General features: G+C 43.1%; 1 long non-coding RNA gene and 1 pseudogene across 1 annotated transcript; both read left to right on the top strand.

Moving 5' to 3' along the window:
- The first annotated feature begins 234 nt into the window (after positions 1-234).
- On the top strand, positions 235-1,931 carry LOC123331389. Its single transcript, XR_006547997.2, has 2 exons — positions 235-672; positions 1,126-1,931. It is a non-coding gene; the product is annotated as an uncharacterized LOC123331389 (long non-coding RNA).
- A 5,291-nt stretch (positions 1,932-7,222) lies between these two features.
- The window catches only part of LOC123331467, a 29,833-nt pseudogene continuing 12,939 nt past the window's right edge, over positions 7,223-24,116 (top strand).

Raw genomic sequence — 24,116 nt, forward strand, 5'->3', positions numbered from 1 at the left:
AACTCCCTAAATTGTTTTAGTTTCCTAGATGGAAGAAAGCAGTCAGAATAAGGGTATAAACAAATGGTGATACTTAAACTTTAGGAAAATTATTAAATGGAAAGAAAATTATTTATTAACCAGCCATTGAGTATACATCATTTGAAGATCATTATTTTTTCTCATGGAGGGATATAAATTAATTTTAAATTTACTTCACTAGTTAGCTGATTGATCTAGAAGCTACAGCAATATTTTTCTTTCATTTTATTTTCATAGTCTACTTAAACTTGACTTTAAAAAAAAAAAAAAGATTCAAGCACATAAGAATGTTAATGTATTTCTGAATTTGCTTCAGTCGTGTCCGACTCTGTGTGACCCCACAGACGGCAGCCCACCAGGCTCCTCTGTCCTTGGGATTCTCCAGGGAAGAATACTGGAGTAGGTTGCCATTTCCTCCTCCACTCTCAAAGTTCCAGACCCATACCCTTGGATTGTGTCCTGAAAACCTGGGATGGGCCTGACAAACGACATGGGCCTGCTTCTGCTGACTCCAAACGTCCCGAGTCTGCCATTTGACCCTCAAGACAACGCCTTTCTGTCCTGGGCTCATTCTTATGCTGCATTCCACAATCGGTCTAATTGCTGGGTCTGCGGAGTGCTCCCCTCTTCATCAGTTGAAGGGTTCCCATGGTGGGTTTTTCCATTTCAAGGAAAATACTTTCTTCAACTCTGTGAAAATATCTTCACCAACAACAATCACATGTGATGCCTCTCTTTAATCTGATGACATCTAGCAATCCTAAAATGGACTGGTGTAACACTCTGTACCTTAACTATGGCTATAATGTGACTTTCAACTTTGATCGTACAGCATCTTGATTTAATGTCTATTTTGCTGAACATTAAGAAAGTAAATGGGTCTAGATCTCATGGTTTCCTACCTAATGTTTATCAAATATGGGATGAGGTCATATGGCTAACTCCTGAAAAGGGACGCCTACTACCTAATGCTCCCATAAGCTGGGAACAAATAGAGCCATCCCCAGAAGTTAGCTGACAACTTAAATAAAACGATCGGAAACAATTGGGGGTTTTGCCTCAAGAAATATGCAATGTAATCATTCCTGTGTTTTCCAATTCCAGTTCAGGCCCTCCTTTTGCCTCGCCAGGAACTCACTGGGACTGGATCGCTCTGTCACGCTGGTTTGCTCCAAACAGGACCTATTGGATATGTGGCTCTTATCTATGGGCATGGCTTCCCCCTGGCTGGATAGGGAGGTGCACCCTAGGTCTAGCTTTTACTCGTGGCTTCATATTTTCAGAGCTTCCAGAGAATCCTGCTGATCTGCCACAGCTTAAAACTCGCTGGGCAAGGTCTGTATTTCACTGGTATGATTATCTGGCTGCAATATCCATCCCCTCTCTGGGGACACAGATGTTATGCTACGAGTTGATGCTCTGACTAAGTTAACTCAACAGGCTTTACAAGATTCTCAAAAAGCTAGTTCAGCCCTTAATGCTAAACAAATACAAATTAGAAAGGCGGTTTTACAAAACAGATTGGCCTTAGATATTCTAACAGCTGCACAAGGAGGAACTTGTGCCAGTATTCATACCCAAAGTTGCACATATATACCAGATATGAGTACTAATGCTACTCACATACTAAACACATGAACGAGATGATTCAGGCTATGGATTCTCTCGAAGTTTCAGTCACCTCACTTTGGGAAAGGTTAACTAGCTCCCCATGGTAGAAAACTATCTTAATTGTAGTAATTCTAATTGTTCTGTTTTTACTGTTTGCTCCCTGCATCTGCAACTGTGTAACTGGATTTGTTTCTAACCGTCTGAAAGCTTTTATGTTACAAATGGTTGTCCAGGCTCCTAGGAGTGCCACAGCCTCCTTCAACTATTACTTGGGGCCCCTAGATCAGAGACCCTCAATATGAGGGCTAGGAGAATATGTTGCCTCAACAATTTAGGGATGATGCCCCTCAACAGCAGGAAGTAGTTATGGAACAAAAAACGATGCCCCTTTCCCTTGGCAACATCATTCTCCTAAAAGAAAAGCGGGGAATGAGAGAGTCAATTTCTAGGTAGGTTGATATAAGTCCGGGATCCCCAAAGAGGAGAGAGCATCTGGTGTTCTCAAAGAGGAGGTAGGGGTCTGGAGTTCTCAAGGAGGAGAAAAGGACAAACGTGTTTGTTTGTTTTATTCATAAAACATTTTTTTTTCCTTATGCTTAGAGCTGATGATTGTACAACAAAACAACTCAGCTTAAACTCTGTACTAAGGATTACATAACAACAATGTATCCTGCTTGAGGATATGTTTCTCCTTCCTGAGGACCTTCTGACTAATCCTGTTATCTTACAATGTACATTATGGGAGTGGGTCTGGTAAGATCTTTCTACTGTTAGTTCTAATCCTGTCATCTTAAAATGTAAATTATGGGAGTTGGTCTAGGAAGACCTTTACAACCTTGAGACATTCTTTTGATTTACTGTAATAACCAATTTAAAACGTATATAGCTCCCTTGCTAAGAATAGTGAGGGGGCATTCTCTGTTCCCCTTCTGATGTCTATCTCAGAAGCTTTCTCTGTCCCTTTTCATACTTTAATAAAATTCTGCTACACAAAACCTAAAAAAAAAAAAAAAAAAAAAAAGAATGTTAATGTATTTCTAGGGCATAGAAATTCCAGAATTGTGGCATGTTACAATTAGATTGTGATATGTTGATGGTAATAGCATGGGGTCTGGCAACAGAGAAATTTGTATTTCAGCCTTGGTGCCTCTAGCAATTCACTATGTGAACTTACTCAGTTCATAGGTCTAGCTTGTCTTCAATTGTCTAATCTATAAGAGAATTCTCATTTATTTGGTTGCAGGTTGCTATGTAGATTGCACAGAATATTGTATGTACCATTTCTAACCTCTTGTAGCCATCTTATGATTTGTGGTAGCTGTTAACACAGCTTTGTTTTTCTCCAACTCAGTGTTTATAATATTATTCACATCATGAGTGTCTATTATTGTGTGTTTTCCACCTGTTTGTGAGTTGAGGAGCTCATTTGATTTAGCTTTTCAGAATGATGATACTTTGTCACAAATGGGGGACCCATCTTCCTAGACTCTTTCTCTCAAAGTGGAATCAAGCTAGATGCAAAAACAATTAGTTCTAATCTCCTTAATTAGTGGACAGAATCGCCTGTTTGAAGAGCACCCTGGATGAAGTAAATGACCCCATACTCTTGTCTGTGTGTACTAAGTCATGTCTTACTCCTTGCCACTCCATGGACTGGTCCACTAGGCTCCTCTGTCCATGGAATTTTCCAGGCAAGAGTAATGCATTGGACTGCCATTTCCCTCTCCAGGGTTTCTTCATGATCCAAGGATCAAACCCACATCTCCTGCATTGGCAGATGGATTATTTACCACTGGTACCACCTGGAAAACACTTTTTGTCTAGCATTCCTCATTTCTCTACATTGAAATAGGTAATTGCACTAATGAATCATGACTAAGAATAGCATATACCTTCGTTCATAATCCACCTTTTGTTCCTATGGCTGATTCATGTTGAAGTTTGACAGAAAACAACAAAATTCTGCAAAGCAAATATCATCCAATTAAAGAATAATTTTTTTAAGAAGAGAAAAGAAATGGAGTCCAAAAAGATAGATCGGAGATATAAAGGTGTATGAGAAAGTTGTAAAGGAAAAAATTATCGGGATATTTAAGTAAACATACTATTATGTTATTGATATGCCCCACATCAGAATGCAATAGAAGAGAATTTTGAAGATGGTTGATAGTATTAAATATTGGAATTCAGTTAGTTTAATTTCATGAGAATGACATTTTAATTTATATTCAGTGTCCTGTAACACATAAGCTTAAGTAAAAGAAGAGCTACTTAGATTTTGGTTTGGAGTCCATTCATTATCCAATGCTTTGACAAAAATTTGATTTCCTAACTCCCTATTTATTTATAACTGCCCCTTCAAGTTAAGAAAAATTTGAAACAAATTATAGTCATATTTAATATGTATGCATCCTTCATATATAATTAATACTTTAATAAAACATTTTAATGCATCTCATAAATAAGAACTCTGTTGTCATAACACGTTCATGTAATCAAACAAAATATGTACCAAAATTTTGATCAATTTTATTCTCTCATTTGAAGGATTAAGTGCTTTTGCTAAATTACATTAGGGGCTAACTCTGAGATTGTATATGTTCTTTCAAGAGTAATATGTGAGTTCTTTGAATTAATAAAAAGATAAACATTTGATTTAATTATATGTTATATTTATACCATATATATTTCTCTAAGAATTAAGATTTTCCTTTTTGATTTGGCAACTCCATTATTGAAAAATTATTTATTCTATGTATTAAGCAAAATTTCTGAATGTTGAGATTAAAGCCAATTTTTTCACTCTCCACTTACACTCTCATCAAGAGGCTTTTAGTTCCTCTTCACTTTCTGCCATAAGGGTGGTGTCATCTGCATATATGATGCTACTGATATTTCTCCCGGCTATCTTGATTCCAGCTTATGCTTCCTCCAGCCCAGCGTTTCTCATGATTTACTCTGCATATAAGTTAAATAAGCAGGGTGACAATATACAGGCTTGACATACTCCTTTTCCTATCTGGAAACAGTCTGTTTTTCCATGTCCAGTTCTAACTGTTGCTTCCTGACCTGCATACAGGTTTCTCAAGAGGCAGGTCAGGTGGTCTGGTATTCCCATCTCTTTCAGAATTTTCCACAGTTTATTGTGATCCACACAGTCAAAGGCTTTGGCATAGTCAATAAAGCAGAAATAGATGTTTTTCTGGAACTCTCTTGCTTTTTCCATGATCCAGCAGATGTTGACAATTTGATCTCTGGTTCCTCTGCCTTTTCTAAAACCAGCTTGAACATCAGGAAGTTCATGGTTCACATATTGCTGAAGCCTGGCTTGGAGAATTTTGAGCATAACTTTACTAGCGTGTGAGATGAGTCCCATCACTTCATGGGAAATAGATTGGGAAACAGTGGAAACAGTGTCAGACTTTATTTTTTGGGGCTCCAAAATCACTGCAGATGGTGACTGCAGCCATGAAATTAAAAGACGCTTACTCCTTGGAAGGAAAGTTATGACCAACCTAGATAGCATATTCAAAAGCAGAAACATTACTTTGCCAACAAAGGTTCGTCTAGTCAAGGCTACGGTTTTTCCTGTGGTCATGTATGGATGTGAGAGTTGGACGGTGAAGAAGGCTGAGTGCCGAAGAATTGATGCCTTTGAACTGTGGTGTTGGAGAAGACTCTTGAGAGTCCCTTGGACTGCAAGGAGATCCAACCAGTCCATTCTGAAGGAGATCAGCCCTGGGATTTCTTTGGAAGGAATGATGCTAAAGTTGAAACTCCAATACTTTGGCCATCTCATGTGAAGAGTTGACTTATTGGAAAAGACTCTGATGCTGGGAGGGATTGGGGGCAGGAGGAGAAGGGGACGACAGAGGATGAGATGGCTGGATGGTATCACTGACCCGATGGATGTGAGTTCGGGTGAACTCCAGGAGTTGGTGATGGACAGGGAGGCCTGCCATGCTGGGATTCATGGGGTCACAAAGAGTCAGACACGACTGAGCTACTGAACTGAACTGAACTGAACTGAAGAAAAATTTTCACGTGAATGGAGGAACTTCATGGGAAAATGAAGACATGAGACTGTTTTCCTTATAAAAGTGATTTTAAGCTGATTTGCTCATTGTCTATTTGATGTATGCTTGTCTCATTATAACAAAGATATAGTGCATTTCATGTTAGTAATGTAAGCTATTGGTAGGTCACTGAATTCATCTCAGTCCCACCCACAGCAGATTTTTCACTCTTTTAAATAAATGTTGATCTATATAGCACACTGAAGAAAAACAAGAGTCACAATACTGAAATCTTGGTCCTAAATACAGTAAATGATATATCTAATACTTTCAATGCTGGAGACTTTAGGTACAGAATACTGATGACCTTTTAACATTTTGCTTGTTTGTTATGCACTTTGCTTTATTCATACTCCACTGAATAAGCAACAGTCTGACAGCATAGGGAAATAGAGCCATAATAAAACACTACATTATGGTTTACATAGTCATGTGCTTCTTCTAGCAATACCTTTTCTAAAGAGTTTCATTATATGTAATCAGGAGATATTTACAGTCAGTGCTGTTTATATCTAAGGATTCTACTTCCCTGGATTCAATCAACTGTAGATCCAAAGTATTGTGAAAATAATAATTTGCAGTTCAAAAAGTAAACAAATTTGCAGCACATCTACAACGATTTTAAAAGCATTTAAATTGTATTTACAACCTTTTAGACAACATTCATATTATACGCCCCCCACCTAGGGATGACTGTATCTTATAGTAATTATAGAAAATTCAGGTGCCAGAATGCCCAAGTGGTTAAGGTATTGAACTTAAGGTCCAATGGATTTATATCCTTGTGGGTTCAAACCTCACTTCTGATACAAGTGGGTCTGCTTGGGCTTCCCTGGTGACTCAGATTATAAAGAATCTGCCTGCAATGCAGGAAATCCAGGTTCGACCACTGGGTCAGGAAGATTCCCTGAAGGAATGGCTACTATGCACTCCAGTCTTCTTGCCTAGACAGAGGAGCCTGGCAGGCTGCAGTCCATGGTGTTGCAAAGAGTTGGACATGACTAAGCGATATCACAATAATAATAATAATTCCATTTCCTAGTAACCTGGGGACATGATAAAGTTAAGTAATTTTCGAATTGTTTTTTAACATAAATTCAATACTATCTTCTGATGTATATGTATTTGCTCATATTTTACAAATTGTAAATTTCAGGCATGCTGTACAAAATCTGGGATTAGCACTCAGATGTGCATTTTCTACTATAATAATGCTGGGAGTAAAAACTCCTATATTCATTTGTCTTTGTGGGGAATTTTAAGATGACATCATATGAAAGTGAGCAGTCATAAAGTTAACAGAAAATAAATTGGAAGTTAAACCATGTAAACTGGCACTATTTTTAACATGAAAATTTAACCAACAGCAATTAATTTATTTTTACAGAGTAATGCATCTACTTGGACTCAACTTTTAATCATTGGACTGTTCCCTTTAGACTGATTTCTAAGAAACAGACATGAGGATGTAATTGGTGGACTCTATTTTTGCCACATATTGCTTTCGGAACTTAAAACTTAAAACTGAGATGTCAGGTTCACCATCAGATTTAGATTTATACAGGAATCAGATAAAAAATAGGATTGAGGTCACCATGTTTATACTGATGGGCTTTACAGATCATTTTGAGGTGCAAATATTTCTATTTTTACCATTTCTAGCAATCTATCTTTTTACAGTGATAGGAAATTTGGGGTTAGTTTTCTTGGTCATTATGTATTCCTAGCTCCACAACCCCATGTATTATTTTCTGACAGCATTATCATTCTTAGATGCCTACTATTCTTCCATTATAATCCCCAAAATTATTATCAATTTCCTATATGAGAATAAAACCATTTCCTTTCTTGTATATGCCACACAGATGTTTCTCTTTCTTACTTGTGGGGCCACAGAATGCTTCATCTTGGCCACAATGGCCTATAATCACTATGTAGCCATCTACAACCCTCTCCTGTATTTAGTTAAAATGTCACCCAGAGTCTATGTGCCACTTATAATTTCCTGCTATGTTGTTGGTATCTTGCATGCTACTTTACACACAGTGGCTACTGTTACCCTATCTTTCTGTGCATCCAATGAAATTAGACATGTCTTCTGTAATATCCCTCCCCTCCTAGCTATTTCTTGCTCTGATACAAACATGAACCAGCTTCTAGTTTTCTATTTGTCAGGCTCTATTGGGATATCCACCATATTGATTGCTCTGATCGCCTATGGTTTCATTCTGTTGGCCATTCTGAGGATGCATTCTGCTGAAGGGAGAAGAAAAGTATTTTCTACATGTGGCTCTCACCTAACAGGAGTGTCCATTTTTTATGGTACAATTCTTTTCATGTACGTGTGACCCAGTTCCAGCTATGCCTTGGATCATGACATGATCGTGTCCATATTTTACACCATCATAATTCCCATGCTGAATACCATCATCTATAGTTTGAGGAACAAAGATGTCAAAGAGGTGATGAAGAATGAGTTTGGGGAAAATTGGTTTATCAACAAAGTGTATTTTTCACAGTAAATATTAAATTGAAATAAATTCAGACTGATGTTTATTGTTTTCAAATCTAAAAGTTTTAATTAAAATATTTCCTTTTAGTTTATTAGTGTCTACCTATTATTCCTAGATACTTAAAATAAAGATTATAGTCAAACCACCACATATGCAGTGTTTGCACATGCAGAAAACTGTGGAATCTATGTGTATCTATCTCCACATCACATGGGTGTATAATATATATTTCACTATCAGCTTCCCTCATAGCTCAGTCAGTAGAGAATCTGCCTGCAATGCAGGAGACCCAGTTTTGATTCCTGGGTCGGGAAGATCCCCTGGAGAAGGAAATGGCAATCCACTCCAGTATTCTTGCCTAGAAAATCCTGTGGACAGAGGAGCTTGGTGGGCTACAGCCCATGGAGTCACAAGAGTTGGACACGACTTAGCAACTAAACCACCACCACGATATGGAGACTTTATATATATATACATATACATATATGTATCTACAGATAAACATGTACATATGTATACACATACACATATATATACATATATAGATACCTGCTGTATTGGTTTGTTGGAGCTGATATAACAAAGTACCATAGACTGGTTGCTGAAAAAGTAGAAATTTCCTTGTCTGACTTACATTACTCAGTATGACAATCTCTGAGTCTATCTATGTTGCTGCAAATGGCATTATCCCATTCTTTTTTTGACTGAGTAATATAATGTCAATAAGCATTTAACAGGCTTCCTGTGTGCTCTTTTGGATCTGTCATGAATCCTCTGTTCCTTATTAATTCCTGAATATTCAGGAATTAAGAGGACTTGGCAAGCTGCTCCCAGGGCTGAAGAATGCATGCATTTCCTTCATTAGTTTTTCCATACGGTGATAAGTAACTATTCACAACCCTCTTCCTTTTTATGAACCATACAGTAAAAGTGATTATTTACAACCCTCTCTCTTTGATATAAATTGCCTTATGATAAAGTCTGGACTTTTTGATTTTTATCTTTGCTGAAAAAAGTTACCTTGTAAGTACCCACACTATGTTGAATAGAACACCTTTGCTCCATCAGAGCTTGGGTCTCCGTGTCTTTCTTTCCTTCTCTCTCTCTCTCTCTCTCTCTCTCTCTCTCATTCTCTCCCCCTCCCTCCCTCCCTCCTTCCCTCTCAGGCTAATTCTTTGGAATGCAGAATCCCGCTGAGCTCACTTTCTTGCCTGGGCTTCTAAGACACTCTTGAGAAAGTGCACTGTACCTTCACCCCCACGAGAGGGCGCCTGGTGCCTGCGTGCAGCAGTGCAAGCTCTGTATCAAGAGTTTTATTGGCTTTCTGCATAAACCAAGGAATATCAGCCTCTTTCTCTCTCTCTTTTACTTTCTTATTGTCGACTCCAGACCACCAGGCTCCAGTCCATTAAAGGACCTCTACTATATACCATTGTATACACTTCCCACATCTTCTTTCTCCATATCTCTATTGGTGGGCATTGAGGTTGCTTCCATGTCCTGGCTATTGTAAATACTGATGCAATGAACATTCGGGTGTATGTATCTCTTCAAATATGGCTTTCTCCATGTATATGCCCATAATGGCATTGATGAATCATATGGTACCTCTGTTGTTATTTTTTTAAGGAATTTCTGTACTGCATTCTAAGTAGCTGCACCAACTTACATCCCTACCAACAGTGTAGCAGTGTTCCCCTTTTTCCACACTCTCTCCTGCATTTATTATTTGTAAATATGATATTGCTTAAAAGTGAATCTACAAAAAGGGCCCAAATGAACTTATCTACAAAACAGAGTTGCAGATGTAGAAAACAAACTTTTGGTTCCCAGGGAATAGGGGGAGATTGGGATTGACATATACATCCTACTACATAAAGTATATAATTAATAAGGACCTACTATATAGCACAGGGAACTCTACTTAACACTCTGTAATGGCCTATGTGGGAAAATAATGTAAAAAAAAAGTGTGGATATATGTATAAGTATAATAGATTCATTTTGCTGTATAGCTGACACTAACAGAACATTGTAAATCAACTATACTGCAAAACATATTTTTTAAAAGAAATTTATTTTCTCACTATTCTGGAGTCTAGACATCCAAAATCAATGTAACAGCAGGGTTGATTGTTTTCTGATGCCTCTCTTCTTCATTTGTAGATGGCAGCCTTTACCCACTGTCTTCAAGCTATCTTCTTCAATGAATTTCAGTGCCTTAATCTCTTCTTGCTTGTTTAGTCTCTGAGTTGTGTCCAATACTTTGTGACCACATGGACTGTAGCCCAACAAGCTCCTCTGCCCACGGGATTCTCCATGCAAGAATACTGGAGTGGGTTGCCATTCCCTTCTCCATAATCTCTTCTTACATGGTCAACAATTATATTAGATAAGATCTGCCCTAAAGGCATCACTTTCAGTTAATTGCCTCCTCAAGGACTATTTCCAAAGAAGTTACATTCTTATTTCCTAGGGCCTAAGACTTCAATATGCAAGTATTGGATTTATGTGCATACACACACATAGATATATACACGTGTAATCTTCATATTAAATGTATATTGTCATTTTCTGCCTCCATATAATTCAAAAAGGACAGGTTCCCATTATAATTATAAGTGATCTGACTAGCTGGAGCAAATACAACTCATGTAGATTAAAACCACACCTCACATATTCCAATCCACTTTCCATGGAGTCAATGGCAACTAACTTCAGATTAAAACTGTGAAATATATGAAACTCTGCTTCATCTATACATTTGCAGCAAACAAAACCCAGGAAACTAAACCCAGCATTTAATTCTGAGAGCACAGATGATGGAGCAAATACCTGATATCACTATATGCTGTTTAAGATGGTACATTTTTTTTGCTTTTACTTTTTTTTTTTTCATCCACAGCATAGACACTAAACCCACATTTTATTTCTTCACATCATACATACAGAGACTGCGCGCATGCTTGCTAAGTCACTTCAGTCATATCCTATTGTTTGTGACCCATGGAGTGTAGCCCACCAGGCTCCTCTGTCTATGGAATTCTCCAGGCAAAAATACTAGAGTGGGCTGCCATACCCTCCTCCAGAGGATCTTCCCAATGCAGGAATTGATCCTGTGTCTCATGTCCCCTGCATTGGCAGACAGGTTCTTTACTACTAGCGCCACCTGCAAAGCCCATACTTTTTGTCATTAGTATTTATCAGGATTATCAGTTCAGTGCAGTCGCTCAGTCATGTCTGACTCTTTGCTACCCCATGGACTGCAGCATGCCAGGCTTCCCTGACCATCACTAACTCCCAGATTTACTCAAATTCATTAAGTCAGTGATGCCATCCAACCACCTCATCCTCTGTCATGCCCTTTTCCTCCAACCTTCAGACTTTCCCAGCATCAGGATCTTTTCCAATGAGGCAGCTCTTTGCATCAGGTAGCCAAAATATTGGAGTTTCAGCTTCAGCATCAGTCCTTCCAATGAAAATTCAGGACTGATTTCCTTTAGGATCAACTGGTTGGATCTTCTTGCAGTCCAAGGGACTCTCAAGAGTCTTCTCCAACACCACAGTTCAAAAGCATCAAATCTTCAGCGCTCAGCTTTCTTTATGGTCCAACTCTCACTTTCATACATGATTACTGGAAAAACCATAGCCTTGACTAGATGGGCCTTTTTTGGCAAAGTAATGTCTCTGCTTTTGAATATGCTGTCTAAGTTGGTCATATTTTTTTTTTCCAAGGGTAAGTCTCTTTTAATTTAATGGCTGCAGTCACCATCTGCAGTGATCTTGGAACCAAAAATATTAAGTCAGCCACTGTTTCTACTGTTTCCCCATCTATTTCCTATGAAGTGATGGGACCAGACGCCATGATCTTAGCTTTCTGAATGTTGAGCTTTAAGCCAACTTTTTCACTCTCCTATTTCACTTTCATCAAGAGGCTATTTAGTTCTTCTTCACTTTCTGCCATAAGGGTGGTGTCATCTGCATATCTGAGGTTATTGATATTCTTCCTGGCAATCTTCATTCCAGCTTGTGTTTCTTCCAGCCCAGCATTTCTCATGATGTACTCTGCATAGAAGTTAAATAAGCAGGGTGACAGTATACAGCCTTGATGTACTCATTTTCCTATTCAGAACCAATCTGTTGTTCCATGTCCAGTTCTAATTGTTGCTTCCTGACCTGCATACAGATATCTCAAGAGGCAGGTCATGTGGTCTGGTATACCCATCTCTTTCAGAATATTTCAGTTTGCTGTGATCCACACAGTCAAGCAGAAATAGATGTTTTTCTGGAACTCTGTTGCTTTTTCGATGATCCACTGGATGTTGGCATTTTGATTTCTGGTTCCTCTGGCTTTTATAAAACCAGCTTGAGCATATGGAAGTTCGTAGTTCATGTATTATTGAAGCCTGGCTTGGAGAATTTTTATCATTTCTTCACTAGCGTGTGAGATGAGTAAAACTGTGTGGTAGTTTGAGCATTCTTTGGCATTGCCTTTCTTTGGGATTGGAATGAAAACTGACCTTTTCCAGTCCTGTGGCCACTGAGGAGTTTTCCATATATGTTTGCATATTGAGTTAAGCACTTTCACAGCATCATCTTTTAGGATTTGAAATAGCTCAACTGGAATTCCATCACCTCCCCTAGCTTTGTTCATATTGATGTTTCCTAAGGCCTACTTGACTTCACATTCCAGGATGTCTGGCTCTAGTTGAGTGATCACACTGTGATTATCTGGGTGATGAAGATCTTTTTTGTATAGTTCTTCTGTGTATTCAGGCCATCTTTTCTTAATATCATCTTCTTCTGTTAAGTCCATAAGATTTCTGTCTTTTATTGTGCCCATCTTTGCAGGAAATGTTCCCTTGATATCTCTAATTTTCTTGAAGAGATTTCTAGTCTTTCCCATTCTTCTATTTTTCTCTATTCCTTTGCACTAATCACTGAGGAAGGCTTTCGTATGTCTCCTTGCTATTCTTTGGAACTCTGCATTCAGATGTTTATATCTTTCCTTTTCTCCTTTGCTTTTGGCTTCTCTTCTTTTCACAGCTATTTTTAAAAGCTCTTCAGACAACGATTTTGATTTTTTTGCATTTCTTTTTCTTGGGGATGGTCTTGATCTCTGGCTCCTGTACAATGTCATGAACCTTTGTCCATAGTTCATCAGGCACTGTCTATCAGATCTAGTCCCTTAAATCTATTTCTCACATTCACTGTATAATCGTAAGGGATTTGATTTGGTCATGTTTAGGTCATATCTCAATGGTCTAGTGGTTTTCTCTACTTTCTTCAATTTAAGTTTGCATTTCGCAATAAGGAGTTCATGTTCTGAGCTGCAGTCAGCTCTTGGTCTTATTTTTGCTGACTGTATAGAGCTTCACCATCTTTGGCTGCAAAGAACATAATCATCTGATTTCGGTGTTGACCGTCTGGCAATGTCCATGTGTAGAGTCTTCTCTTGTGTTGTTGGAAGAGGGTGTTTGCTATGACCAGCGTGTTATCTTGGCAAAACTCTATTAGCCTTTGTCCTGCTTCATTCTGTACTCCAAGGCCTAATTTGTCTGTTACTCCAGGTGTTTCTTGACTTCCTACATTTGCATTCCAGTCCCCTATAATGAAAAGGACATCTTTTTTGGATGTTAGTTCTAAAAGGTCTTCATAGAATCATTCAACTTCAGCTTCTTCAGCATTACTGAAAAGGGCATAGACTTGGATTACCATGATATTGAATGGCTTGCCTTGGCAATGAACAGGGATCATTCTGTCGTTTTTGAAATTGCATCCAATTTCAAAATGCAATTGAAATTGCATTTTGGACTCTTTTGTTGACTACGATGGCTACTCCATTTCTTCTGAGGGATTCTTGCCCACAGTAGTACATATAATGGTCATCTCAGTTAATCAGTCCTGAATATGCATTGGAAGGACTGATGGTGAAGCTGAAACTCCAGTACTTTGGTCATCTGGTGTGAAAATCTGCCTCACTGGAAAAGACCCTGATGCTGGAAAAGTTTGAAGGCAGGAGAAGGGGACAACATAGGATGAGTTGGTCGGATAGCATCACTGACTTAATAGACATGAGTTTGAGTAAGCTCCAGCAATTATTGGTGGACAGAGAAGCCTGAAGTGCTGCAGTCCATGGGGTCACAAAGAGTTGGACACAACTAAACTGAACAGTGGTTGTGAAATGACATTGATTCTAAGAGACCCAAATTGTCACTGTGGTCATCCAGTCACAGTACAGCCTTATGGGGGTCAACTACAGGCCTCAAGAGGAGGCCTGTTTCGCCTATTGAAACTCGAGAAGAACCCCCATGGTTCCGGCTGCAAGCTGAAAGGACACCCCCTCAACTCAAGATAAGGCCTGATTCCCCTGCACCAACTCGAATGGAACCATGACACGAAGGGAGGTCTGACTCCCCTGTTGCACCTCTAGAAAAAGCCCAGTTCACCATCTGAACTCGATATGAGGCCTGACACCCCTGTCACAATTTGAGAGGAAAGTAGAGTTCCATGCCTCAACTCGAGATGAGGCCTGACTCCCCTCTTGAGTTCGATAGGAACCCTGAGATCTCTGTGGCAACTGGAGAAGAACACTGAGTTACTAGCCCCAACTAGAGATGAGGACCTATTACCCTGCAGCAACTTGAGAGGAATCCTGCAGTGCCACTCACAACTCGGAAGGAGGTCTGACTTCCCTGAAGCAACAATGAGAGGTTCCCTGAGGTCCCCGTTGCAACTCGAGAAGAACCCAAAGCTTCCTGCCACAACTTGAGAAACACCACGAGATTCCCGCCTCAATGTGATATGAAGCCTGATTCCCTGCAGTGACTCAAGAGCAATCCAGGACTTCCCCCACAATCAAAAGGAGACTTGACTTCCCTGAGTAAACACAAGAGGTTACCTGAGATTCCCCGTGGCAACTCGAGAGGAACCCTAATCTTCCCTCCGCAACTCGAGAAAAACCACGAGATTCCCCCTTCAATGTGAGATGAGGCCTTTGTCCCCAGCAACGCTTTGAGAGAAATCCCGAGTTCCCAGTCAAAACATGAAAGAAGGCTTGACTCTCTTTATACAACTCAAGATATTCCCTGAAACACCCATTGCAACTTGAGAGGAACCCCCTAATTTCCCGCTGCAACTCAAGAAGAGCCTTGTGTTCCCCACCTTATCTCAAGATGAGGGCCGATTTCCCTGCTTCAACTCCAAAGGAATCCCTACTTTCCCCTCACACCACAAGAGAAGGCTAGTCTCACCTATGAAAACTCGAGAGGAACCCCATGATTCCTGCAGCAAGTGGAAAGGACACCAAGTTCCCCCTCAACTTGAGATAAGGCCTGATTCCCATGCACCAACTCAATTGGAACACCGAGTATCCCCTCACAACACAAACGGAGGTTGGACTCTCATGTTGCACCTCTAGAAAAAGCCAGAGTTCTCAGCCTGAACTCGGCAGGGCCTGACACCCCTTTTACAACACGAGAGGAAACCAGAGATCCATGCCTCAACACAACATGAGGTGAGACTCCCCTCTTAAATCTCGATAGAAACCCTGAGATCCCTGTCACAACCTAGAGGAACCCTGAGTTTCTCACTTCAGTTCAAGATGAGGACCTATTTCCCTACAACGATTCAAGAAGAATCCTGAGGTGCCCCTCACAACATGAATGGAGGCCTGACTTCCCCGAGGCAACAATAGAGGTTCCCTGAGGTTCCCTGAGTCCCCCATCACAACTCGAGAGGAACCCAAAACTTCCCGCTGCAATTTGAGAAACACCACAAGATTCCCCCCTCGATGTGAGATGAGACCCAATTGCCCTGCAGTGACTGGAGAGCAATCCCACAGTCTTCTTCGTAACTCAAAAGGAGACTTGACTTCCCTGAGGCAATACGAGAGGTTCCCTGAGATCCTCGTCACAATTTGAGAGGAACCCCTAGCTTCCCACTGCAACTAGAGAAAAACCATGAGATTCCCCACTCAAAGTGAGATAAAGCCCTTTTGCTGAAGTGCCTTGAGAGCCATACCTAGTTCCCTCTCGAAATTCGAAAGGAGGCTTGACTCCCTTTCTGCATCTCAAGAGGTACCCCGAGATGTCCATCGCAACTGGAGAGGAACCCCGAGTTTCTCACCTCAACTGGAGATGAGGACCTATTCCCCTGCAGTGACTTGAGAGGAATCTCAGGTGCCCCTCACAACTTGAAAGAGGTCTGACTTCCCTGAGGCAACATGAGTGGTTCCCTGAGGTCCCCAACGCAACTCGAGAGGAACTCAAAGCTTTCTGCCACAACTCAAGAAACACCACAAGATTCCCCCCTCAATGTGAGATGAGGCCTGATTCCCCTGCTTCAACTTGAGAGGAATCCTGACTTTCCCTTTGCACATCAAGAGAAGGCCTGTCTCACCTATTGAAACTCAAGAGGAAACCTGTGGTTCTGGCCACAAGTCAAAATGACACCAAGTTCCCACTCAACTCGAGATAAGGCCTGATTCCCCTGCACGGACTCAAATGGAATCCCAAGTATCCCCTCACAACAGTAAGGGAGGTCTACTCCCCTGTTGCACCTCTAGAAAAAAACCAAGTTCCCCACCTGAACTCGACAGGAGGTCTGACACCACTTTTACAGCTCGAGAGGAAAGCAGAATTCCATACCTCAACACAAGACGAGCCCTGACTCCCCTGATGAAACTTGATAGGAGCCCCAAGATCCCTGTCGCAACTGGAGAGGTACCCTGAGTTTCCTTTCTCAACCTGAGATGATGCCCTATTCCCCTGAAGTGACTCGAGAGGAATCCTGAGGTGCCCCTCACAACTTTAAAGGAGACCTGGCTTCCTGGAGAAACATGTGAGGTTCCCTGAGGTCTCCGTTGCAACTCGAGAGGAACACAAAGCTGCCCAGCGCAACTTGAGAAACACCACGAGATTCTCCCCTCAATGCGAAATGGTGCCCCATTGCACTGCAGTGATTTGAGAGCAATCCCATGCTACCCCTTGCAACTTGAAAGGAGACGACTTTCTTGAGGCAACATGCGAGGTTCCCAGAGGTTCCTGTCGCAACTCGAGAGGAACCCCAAGCTTCCCACCACAACTCTAGAAAAAACACAAGATTCCCCACTCGACGCAATATGAGGCCCATTTCTCCTTCATTACCTCAAGAGCAATCCCAAGTTACTTCTCAAAACTCAAAAGGAGGCTTGACTCCCTTTATGCAACTCAAGAGGTTCCTGGAGATAACCGTCACAACTTGAGAAGAACCCCGAGTTTTGCACCACATCTCAAGAAGGGTCCTGTGTTCCCAACTTCATCTCGAGATGAGAGCCGATTCCCCTGCTTCCACTCGAGAGGAATCCCGACTTTCCCCTCGCACCTCAAGTGGAGGCCTGTCTCGCCTATTGAAACTCGAGAGAAACCCCGCATTTCTTGCCGCAAGTTGAAAGGACAACGAATTCCCCCTCAACGCGAGATAAGGCCTGATTCCCCTGCACCAACTCCAAAGGAACTCTGAGTCTCCCCTCACAAACCAAAAGGAGGTCTGACTCCCCTGTTGCACTTCTAGAAAAAGCACAAGTTACCCGCCTGAACTCAACAGGAATCCTGACTCCCCTTTTATACCTCGAGAAGAAAGCAGAGTTCCATGCCTCAACAGGAGACAAGCCCTGACGCCACCTGTTGAAACGAATAGGAAACCTGTGATCTCTGTCGCAAGTGCAGAGGAACCCTGAGATTCCAGTCTCAACCTGAGATGATGCCCTATTCCCATGCAGCAACTCAAGAGGAATCCCGAGGTGCCCCCATGCAGTTGAAAGAGGACATGACTTCCCTGAGGCAACATGAGAGGTTCCCTGAGGTCCCCGTTGCAACTTGAGACACCCCAAAGCTGCCCAGTGCAACTCGATAAAAAACACAAGATTCCCCCCTCAATGCCAGATAAGGCCCGGTTCCACTGCAATGACTTGAGAGCAATGCTTCACTCTCCGTCACAACTCAAAAGAAGACTTGACTTCCCTGAGGCAACATTAGAGGTTACCTGAGGTCCCCGTTGCAACTCGAGAGGAAAACAAAGATTCCATCCACAACATGAGAAAAACCATGAGATTCCCCCCTCAATGCGAGATGAGGCCATTTTCCCCTGTAGTGCCTTGAGAGCAATCACGAGGTCCCTCTAGAAACTCAAAAGGAGGCTTGACTCTTTTTTTGCAACTCAAGAGTTTCCCCACAATATCCGTCGCAAAACGAGAGAGAGAGTTCCAGCCACAAGTAGAGTAGAGCCACGTGTTATCCTCGTCATCTCGAGATGAGGGCCGATTCCCCCGCTTTGACTCAAGAGGAATCCTGGCTTTCCCCTCTCACCTCAAGAGGAGGCCTGTCTCACCTATTGAAACTCAAAAGGGACCCCATGGTTCCTGCCACAAGTCAAAAGGACACCGAGTTCCCCCTCAACTCGAGATAAGGCCTGAATCCCTGCACCAACTTGAATGGAACCCCGAGTATCCCCTTACAGTACTAAGGGAGGTCTGACTCCCCTGTTGCACTTCTAAAAAAAGCCCAAGTTCCCTGCCTGAACTCGACAGGAGACCTGACACCCCTTTTACAACTCGAGAGGAAAGCGGAGTTCCATGCCTCAACATAAGATGAGGCCTGACGCCCCTCTTGAAACTTGAAAGGAACCCCGAGATCTCTGTCACAACTAGAGTGGAAACCTGAGTTTCCTGCCCCAATTCGTGATGAAGCCCTATTCCCATGCAGTGATTCAAGAGGAATCCCAAGGTGCCCCTTGCAACTTGAAAGAAGGCATTACTTCCCTGAGGCAACACAAGAGGTTCCCAGAGGTGCCCATCGAATTTCGAGAGGGACCCAAGCTTCCTGCCACAACTGGAAAAACACCACGACATTCCCCCCTCAATGAGAGATGAGGCCTGATTCCCCTGAAGTGACTCAAGAGCAACCCCACACTCTGCCCCACAACTCAAAAGGAGATTTGACTTCCCTGAGGCAACACAAGAGGTTCCCTGAGGTTGCCGTCACAACTCGAGTGGAACCGCAAGCTTCCTGCAGCAACTCAACAAAAACCACAAGATTCTCCTCTCAAAGCAAGACGAGGCCTTTTTCCCCTGCAGCACATCGAGTGCAATCCTGAGTTCCCTCTTGAAACTCAAAATGAGGTTTTACTCCCTTTATGCAAGTTAGGAGGTGCCCCGAGATACATGTTGCAACTCGAGAGGAACCACGAGTTTCCCATCACAATTCAAGAAGAGCTACATGTTCCACACCTCATCTCGAGATGAGGCCCTATTCCCCTTCAGCGACTCGAGAGGAATCCCGAGGTACCCCTCGCAATTTGAATGTAGGTCTGACTTCCCTGAGGCAACATGAGAGGTTCCCTGAGGTTCCCTTTGCAAATCAAGAGGAATCCATATCTTCCCACCACAACTCGAGAAACACAACTAGATTTCCCACTCAATGCAAGATGAGGCCGGAATCACCTGCAGTCACTCGAGAGGAATCCGTCGCTACCTCCTCGCAACTCAAAAGGACTTGAATTCCCTGAGGTAACACTGAGGTACCCGTCAAAACGCGAGAGGAAACCAAGCTCTCCATCACACTTTGAGAAAAATCACGAGATTCCCCCTCAATGCGAGATGAGGCCCTTTTACCCCTGCAGGGCCTCTAGAGCAATCCTGAGTTCCCTCTGGAACCTCAGAAGGAGGCTTGACTCCATTTATGCAACTGAAGAGGTTTCTGAGATACCTGTCTCCACTCGAGTAGAGCCCCGAGTTTCCCACCACAATTCAATGAGGGCCCCGTGTTCCCCACCTCATCTCGAGATGAGGGCTGATTCCACTGATTCAACTCAAGAGGAACCCTGTAGTTCCTACCACAAGTCAAAAGGACACTGAGTTCCCCCTCAGCTTGAAATAAGGCCTAATTCCCCTGCACCAACTCGCATGGAACCCCGAGTATCCCCTCACAACACGAAGGGAGGTCTTACTCCCCTGTTGATCACAAGAAAAAGGCTAAGTTCCCCACCTGTACTTGACAGGAGGCCTGACATCCCTTTTACAACTCGAGAGGAAAGTGGAGTTCCATGCCTCAAAAGGAGACGAGCCCTGATGCCCCTGTTGAAAATTGATAGGAACCCTGAGATCCCTGTCGCATCTGGAGAGGAACCCTGAGTTTCCCTCCTTAGCTCTAGATGACGCCCTATTTCCCTGCAACCCCACGAGAGGAACCCCGAGGTGCCCTTCGCAACTGGAAAGCAGGTCTGACTTCCCTGAGGCAACATGAGAGGTTCCCTGAGGTCCCGGTTGCAAGTAGAGAGGAACCCAAAACTTCCCACAACAACTCGAGAAACGCCATGAGATTCTCCCCTCAATTCAAGATGAAGCCTGATTCCCTTGCAGTGAGTCGAGCCCAATCACGTGCTCCCCCTCACAACTCAAAAGCAGACTTCACTTTCTGAAGCAACATGAGAGGTTCCTTGAGGTCACCAGTGCAAGTCGAGAGGAACCCCAAGCTTCCAACAGCAACTCGAGGAAAACCACGAGATTCCCCCCTCAATGTAGGATGAGGCCCTTTTCCACTGCAGCTCCTTGAGAGCAATACTGTGTTTACTCTCGAAACATGAAGGAGGGCTCGACTCTTTTTATGCAACTCAAGAGGTTCCCCAAGATACCTGTCACAACTCGAGAGGAATCCTGAGTGTCCCGCCACAACTCGAGAAGAGCTCCGTGTTCCCCACCTCATCGTGAGATGAGGGCTGATTCCCCTGCTTCAACGGGAGGGGAATCCCGACTTTCCCCTTCCACCTCAAGAGGAGTCTTGTCTCACCTATTGAAACTCGAGAGGAACACTGTGTTTCCTCCACAAGTCAAATGGACACCGAGTTCCTCCTCAACTTGAGATAAGGCCTGATTCCCCTGCACTGACTAAGATGGAAGCCCGAGTATCCCCTCACAACACGAAAGGAGGTCTGACGTCCCTGTTGCACCTCTAGAAAATGCCCAAGCTCCCCGCCTGAACTTGACAGGAGGCCTGACACCCGTTTTACAACTCGAAAGCAAAGTAGAGTTCCATGACTCAAAAGGAGACTGACTCAAAATGAGGCCTGACTCCCCTGTTGAAACTCGATAGAAACCCCGAGATCCTTGTCACAACTTAGAGGAACATTGAGTTTCCCGCTTCAACTCGAGATGAGGGCCTATTTTCATGCAGCTACTCGAGAGGAATCCCGAGGTGCCCCTCACAACTTGAAAGGAGGCCTGACTTCCCTGAGGCAACATTTGAAGTTCCTGAGGTCCCCATTGCAACTCAAGAGGAACACAAAACTTCCCTCTGCAACTAGAGAAACACCACAAGATTGCCCCTCAATGGTAAATGAGGCCCTATTCCCCTGCAGTGACTGGAGAGGAATCCCGAGGTACCCCTCACAACTTGAATGGAGGCCTCACTTCCCTTAGGCAACATGAGAGATTCCCTGAGGTCCACTTCACAAATTGAGAGAAATCCAAATCTTCCTGCCACACCCTACGAAACACCACTATATTTCCCACTCAATGCTTGATGAGGGCCACTTCCCCTGCAGTGACTTGAGAGCAATCCCTCGCTACCCCTCACAACTCCAAAGGAGACTTGAATTCCCTGAGGCAACATGAGAGGCTCCCTGAGGTCCCCGTCGCAACTCGAGAGGAGCCCCAACCTTCCAGACGCACCTTGAGAAAACCATGAGATTCCCCCCTCACCACAAGATGAGTCCCTTTTCCCCTGCAGTGCCTCGAGAGCAATCTCACGTTCCCTCTTGAAACTTTAAAGGAGGTTTGACTCCCTTTATGCAACTCAAGAGGTTCCCAGAGATACCTGTGGAAACTCCAGAGGAACCCTGAGTTTTCCACCACAACTTGAGAAGAGCCCCTTGTTCCCAACCTCATCTCGAGATGAGGGCTGATTCCCCTGCTTTGACTCAAAAGGAATCCAAACTTTCCCCTCTCACCTCAAGAGAAGGCATGTCTCACCTATTGAAACTCGACAGAAACCCCATGGTTCATGCTGCAAGTCAAATGGACACCGAGTTCCCCCTGAACTCAAGATAAGGTCTGATTCCCCTGTTCTGACTTAAATGGAACCCTGAGTATCCCCTCAAACACGAAGAGAGGTCTGATTCCCCTGTTGCACCTCTATAAAAAGTCCAAGTTACCCATCTCAACTCAACAGAAGGTCTAACCCTACATTTACAACTTGAGAGGAAAGTGGAGTTCAATGCCTCAAAACGAGATGAGGCCTGACTCCCCTGTTGAAACTCGACAGGAACCCCCAGATCCCTGTCGAAACTGGAGAGGAAACTGGAGTTTCCCGCCTCAACTGGAGATAAAGACCCATTCCCCTGCAGACACTCAAGAGGAATTCCGAGATGCCCTTCACAATTTGAGAGGAGGCCTGACATCCCTGAGGCAACACAAGAGGTTCCCTGAGATCCCTGTCACAACTGGAGAAAGTTCAGTTCAGTCGCTCAGTTTTGTCCGACTCTTTTCAACCCCATGAATCACAGTATGGTTGGCCTCCTTGCCCATCACCAACTCCCAGAGTCTATACAAACTCATGTCCATTGAGTCGGTGATGCCATCCAGCCATCTCATTCTCTGTTGTCCCCTTCTCCTCCTGCCCCCAATCCTTCACAGCATGAGGGTCTTTTCCAATGAGTCACTCTTTGCATGAGGTGGCCAAAGTTATTGGAGTTTCAGCTTCAACATCAGTCCTTGCAGTGAACACCCATGACTGATCTCCTTTAGGATGGACTGCTTGGATCTCCTTGCAGTCCAAGGAACTCTCAAGAGTCTTCTCCAACACCATAGTTCAAAAGCATCAATTCTTTGGCCCTCAGCTTTCCTTATAGTCCAACTCTCACATCCATACATGACTACTGGAAAAACCATAGCCTCGACTAGACAGACCTTTGTTAACAAAGCAATGTCTCTGCTCTTTAATATGCTATCTAGGTTGGTCATAACTTTCCTTTCAAGGAGTAAATGTCTTTTAATTTCATGGCTGCAAACCCCAAGCTTTCCACTACAACTCGAGAAAAACCACGAGATTAACCCATCAAGGCTAGATGAGGTCCATTTCTGCTGCAGTGCCTCGAGAGCAATTCTGAGTTCCCTCTCGAAACTCAAAAGGAGGCTTGACTTCCTTTATGCAACTCAAGAGGTTCCCCGAGATACCCTTTGCAACTCAAGAGGAACCCCGAGTTTCCCACCACAACGTGAGAAGAGCCCTGTGTTCCCCATCTCATCTCCAGATGAGGGCTGATTCCCCTGCTTCAACTCGAGAGGAATCCCAACTTTCCCCCTCCCACCTCAAGAGGATGCCTATCTAACTTATTGAAACTCGAGAGGTACCCTGCGGTTCCTGTTGCAAGTCGAAAGGACACTGAGATCCCCCTCAACTCTAGATAAGGCCTGATTCCCCTGCACCAACTTGAATGGAACCCCGAGTATCACCTCACAACATGAAGAGAGGTCTGGCTACCCCATTATACCTGTAGAAAAAGCCCAAATTCCCTGCCTTAACTCGACAGGAGGTGTGACACCCCTTTTACAACTCGAGAGGAAAGCAGAATTCCATGCCTTAAAATGAGATGAGGCCTAACTCCCCTGATGAAACTAGATATTAACTCCAAGATCCCTGTCCCAAATTAAAAGGTACGCCGAGTTTCCCGCCTCAACTCACGATGAGGCCCTATTCCCCTGCGGTGACACAAGAGGAAATCTGATGTGTTCCTCGCAACTCAAAAGAAGGCCTGACTTCCCTGAGGAAATACACGATGTTCCCTGAGGTCCCCGTCACAACTTGATAGGAACCCCGAGTTTCATTATGCAACATAGAAGTGCCCCATGATCCCCAACTCA

This window comes from Bubalus bubalis, chromosome 23, assembly GCF_019923935.1.
Source record: "Bubalus bubalis isolate 160015118507 breed Murrah chromosome 23, NDDB_SH_1, whole genome shotgun sequence".
Lineage (NCBI taxonomy): Eukaryota > Metazoa > Chordata > Mammalia > Artiodactyla > Bovidae > Bubalus > Bubalus bubalis.